This window comes from Eptesicus fuscus, chromosome 16 (assembly GCF_027574615.1).
Source record: "Eptesicus fuscus isolate TK198812 chromosome 16, DD_ASM_mEF_20220401, whole genome shotgun sequence".
Lineage (NCBI taxonomy): Eukaryota > Metazoa > Chordata > Mammalia > Chiroptera > Vespertilionidae > Eptesicus > Eptesicus fuscus.
This window is the reverse complement of record NC_072488.1, coordinates 14126647-14131622: the sequence shown is the minus strand read 5'-3', so window position 1 is coordinate 14131622 and position 4976 is coordinate 14126647.

Here is a 4976-nt window from a genome sequence, read left to right as displayed (position 1 = left end):
TGGTGAGGCAATCTGAGGGCTGCCTGGAGCCTACCCTGGCCATGGCGGAGGCCAAGGGTGTTGGGGCCTACCCCCCTGTCCCCCAAACACACATTATACACTGGCCACCCAGGGTCTGCCCTTGGAGCCCCCTTTTTCTCTGCCGAGAAGGAAATGCCAGCCTGTCTCTCACCTCACCACTCTATAAGGTAAAAGCACTGCTTTCTAGAAAGCTAGGTTCACTGACTCAGTGAATTCAAACTGTTCTGGCTTCAACCTACAGCCAGAAAAATACCTTTACCGTGATCTAGTACACACACCTGTACGTACGTAGGAGTAAAACAAAGATTTCAGGGAAGAACACGTACTCTTCCCACGCCTCTGCGCTCGAGTTGTTTTCTGTTCTTTTCTAGATTTTTTTTTTCCTATTCTTTTTTCTCTTTAAAAAAAAAAACAAAACCATAGCTGCAACCCACAAATAAATCGATTCTACAACCCAGTAAGGATTCGTGGTTCAGTTTGAAACATCCTGTACCAGACATTTCTTTCTGGAGGATTTCTCTTTCCTGGATGAAGGAAGGGTGCCAGCGTTTACACAGGCCTCTGAACTAGGCGCGGCCCTGGTTTTTGGAGTTACATCCATTTTACAGAAAAGGAAGTTAACGCGCAGCAGGCTGAGTAGCTTGCCCATGGCATCAGCCACGATGAGGGCGTCTACACCAGAGAAATTGGCAAACGCTACAAATCAGGGCTATTGTCCCCCGCATGGCGAAGCCAGCTTTTACACATTTACCAGCACACCACCGATTCTAAGCTGGCTCTTTCTGGTTCCAGAGTTGGTGTATTTTGAAGCCCTCTGACCTCAGCTTCCTCATCTATAAAATAACATGTAAAATGCCTACTTCATAGAAAAAAATATATTCATTGAGCACATTCTGGTAAGTAAGAGGGACGATGACTGGCAAGAAACAAAAATGCAAATAATTGATTGCTACCGTAATGGGGCTTGAAAGATGAAGTCCCCAAATTTCACCATCTTGTATGATTTTCATCATTGCTAAATGCAGTTTTTTTGGGGAAAAAAATGCTATACATGAAAACCCACACTTTGCAAAACTTGTGAGAATTAGAAGAAATGAAGGTAAACCTATAGGCCAATGCTCTGTAAATGGTAACTAATATTTGAAAATAGTGAATATTTTGAGGGAGATGGCAAAGAAAGTATTCCAAATGAATCACATTTCAAAGTAGGACAAGGTAAATGGAGAGAAGGGAGTATTCTTAGGAATCTTCTGATTCATAGACTATTACTGATGAACATATCACACATGACTAATTTTCAAAATTCCAGAATGAGGGCTTTACAGCCTCAAATTTATCCAGTCCCAGGGAGGTAGTGCCCCCCTCCCCCCACCAGACAGACACCTCTGCCCGGTGACGCCCAGAGAAGATGCTGAGCCTTAGGAAGGTGTGGGCCCCAACTGCTGGGAAGTGGCCCGGGCCGGCCTGGGACCCCCTCCTGTTCATTGCCACCCAGCTCTGTGAGGCCACACAGGAAACGTCTATGTGATTATCATCATCATCACTGTAGCTATGATAACAATGGCCGTATTCACTTCCAATTGTGTCTGTAACAAATTACCATAAAACTAATGACTTATAATGAATTTATGATCTTACCGTTTCTCAAAGTCCAAAGTGCGGAATGAGTGTCACTTGGCTAAAATCAAGGTATTTCTGGGAACTTTAGGGAGAATCATTTCCTGGCTTTTTCCAGCTTCTAGGCGTACCTAAATTGCTTGGCTAGTAGCCCCTTCCTCCATCTTCAAAAGCAGCGGCGTTAAATCTTCAAATTTCTCTTTTGCCTCCCCCTTTCATTGTAAAGATAATTGTGATAGATTGGGCTCACCTGGATAATCCAAGCTCTCCCCGAATCAAGGCCAGCTGATTCAGCAACCTTAATTCCCACTTGCCATGTAATGTGACATCCAGGTTCCTGAGATTAGGACATGTGCATCTTTGGGGGGGGGGGGCATTATTCTGTCCACCATTATTCTAGCTACTGTTCCTTGAGCACTTATTATGTGCCTGGTACAATTCCAAGCACGTTACCTGTAATAATGCATTTAAACTTCACCACCACTCTATGTACCCGTTTTACAGATGAAGAAAGGGAGGCACAGAAAACAAAAGTAACTTTCCCAAGTAACTTGGCATAGCTAGTAAGAGGTAGGACTGAGCTACAGATCTGGGAGTATGATCTCAGAGCCCATTCTCTTAGCCACAAGCTCCCTTCAGTAATCGGAGGACAGATGAACCAACTGAATTCTACCTCATTTAATTCTTCCTTGATGACCCAGAAGTCCCTTCAGGATGTGGTAGTGCCTCAGGTCCATCAATACTGACTGCCATATGTCACGAGCCAGGTACATTTGGATGGACTGACCAGTAGACTTTTAGGGGCTGGGATGCCTGGCGAGCCTGCTTCCTTCCCCCCCGGGGGGGGGGCTTCTCACAGTGGGCAATAGTGATTCTCTGTGGTATCTGACCTCAGCTACTCCTCTTTCTCTGTACTCCAGCCATGCCAGCTTCACAGATATTCCTCAAAAAGGTCAATTTCTACCGCGGAGCCTTTGTACTGGGTGTCATCCCTGCCTGAAAGCTCTCCCCAGTCAACAATATACACGAAGCTCAACCATCACTTCGAATAGAGCTCTGCCCAAGGATCACAAAGGAGCCAGGGATCAGGCCTATTTAGTGGGTCGTGTCTCCCACTTCCCTCCCCACTAATTTGGTGGGAAGAAGGCATTAAAGTTCCCTTCTTTTCCCTGCTTTCGCCACCCCCCTCCTCCCCCACAGTAAAGACTAAGGGAGTTGGGTTTGCAAACAGGGAGATGTCTTCATCTTGAAGTTTCCCTTGACTCTGCTGTGCACAAATGTCCCGGAGCAAGAAGTGGGACGAGAAGGCCGGAGCTAGTTTCGTAGACACCCGATCGTCAAGGGAATGAGAGAAAAAATCCTGACTTGTGGAGCACCTACTGAGTGCTCACCTTCACACCCCTGTACAGGAGGACTAGTCTGTTTCATAAAGGACACTGAGGATCCTGGACATTAAGAAACTGGCTCCCAACGACACATGGAGGGGCAGAGCAGAGCTTGAATGCAAGTCAGCCTGAATAACACAACAAGAACACCAGTTGCCACCCAATGCTCCCCCTTTAGGGAGAGAGGAAGCAGCCTGGGGTGGAATAGGGACAGTATTGAAGCTATTGGCCAACCATGAAAAAGAAATTTATTTATAAATGCATAATTTTTCTATTTAGAAAATTACATGAAAACAATGGGAGCAGAAGTGAAGACACACGTTCCTATCCCCTGGGACTATTGCAGGTGAATAGCCAATTGTCCCAGCACCGTTTGTTGTAAAGACTAACCTTTCTCCACTGAGTTGCCTTGGCACCTTCGTCAAAATTAATTGACCATTTATGTGTGCATTTATTTTTGGATTCTCTATTCTGTTCCATGAATCTATTTGTTTGCCTAGATGCTACTCATTGTTTGGATCACTGTAGCTTTGTAATAAGGTTTGAAATTGAATTCTTTGTTCTTTTTCAAATTGTGTTCTTTTTCAAAATTGTTTTAACTATTCTAGGTTCTTTGCATTTCCGTATGGACTTCAGAGATTGTCAATTTTAAAAGCTTGCTGGGATTTTGAGTGTGTTGAATCCATAGGACAACTTGGAGAAAATGACACCTTAACATTATGTTCTCAGACCAATGAACATAGTATACCTCTCTGTTTATGTAGGTCTTATTTCATTTATCCCAGCAGTGTTTTGTAATTTTCATTGAAGAGATTTTGCACATCTTTTGAAGATCTACCACTAAAATTTATATTTTTTGAGGCTAATGTAAGTGGTATTTTAAATTTCAACTTCCAATTGTTTATTGGTATTATATAGAAATACAGTTAATTTTTAATATATTGATCTTAGAGCCAACTGACCTATCAGAGCACCCTATTTTTCCTGCCTTGTACTCACCATACTTGTCATTGAAATGTACACTGAAGCAATGCCATGAAGGCTGGGACCATTGCTATTTTGGTTAGCCCAAACCTCTCAAAATGCCCAATAAGTGGTAGGCACTCAATAAATGGTCTTAATGAGTGCTGGCACTTTCTTTAGCTACATACACACCCTTCCATTCACCCCTAGCTTTTGTGAACAAACTTATAATATACTAGAGGCCTGGTGCATGAAATATGTGCACTCAGGAGGGTCCCTCAGCCCAGCCTATGCCCTCTTGCAGTCTGGGAGACCTCGGGGGATGTCCAACTGATGGCTTAGGCCTGCTCCCTACCAGTCAGACATCCTTAGCACTACAGCGGAGGCAGGAGAGGCTTCCGCCACGGCCGCTGCACTCACCAGCTGTGAGCCCCGCTTCTGGCTGAGCGGCACTCCCACTGTGGGAGCGCACTGAGCACCAGGGGGCAATGCGTCTGCCCCCTGGTGGTCAGTGTGCGTCATAGCGACTGGTCGTTCTGCTGTTCGGTCGATTTGCATATTAGCCTTTTATTATATAGGATCTTGGGTATTTCTCTTCCATTAGAATGGTGGCTTGAAATTGTGTATTAAAATCTCCCCAGGTAATTCTAAAATATACTAATGCTTCAGCCTCATGCCGGCCTATTGAAAGCCACCTCCAGGGTGTAGGGTACAGGTATTTGTATATTTTTAAAAAATATTTCTTGGTGATTCTGATGTGCATCCAGAGTTGAGAAACACAGGCACAGAAAAACAGGCTTCCTGCATTCAGCCAAGTTATAAAATAAAAACATGGATGGGCTCACCTGGAAGGTCCAGCAGGTGAGATAGGTAAGGAACCTCACATAGGGCTCCCCCCTACCCAGCCTCCTCTGAGAGTTGTACCTTGGTTTCTCTCGCACTCTCTCCGCTGCAATGGAGCAGGAAGGAAAGAAGGAAACCAGACCAGAG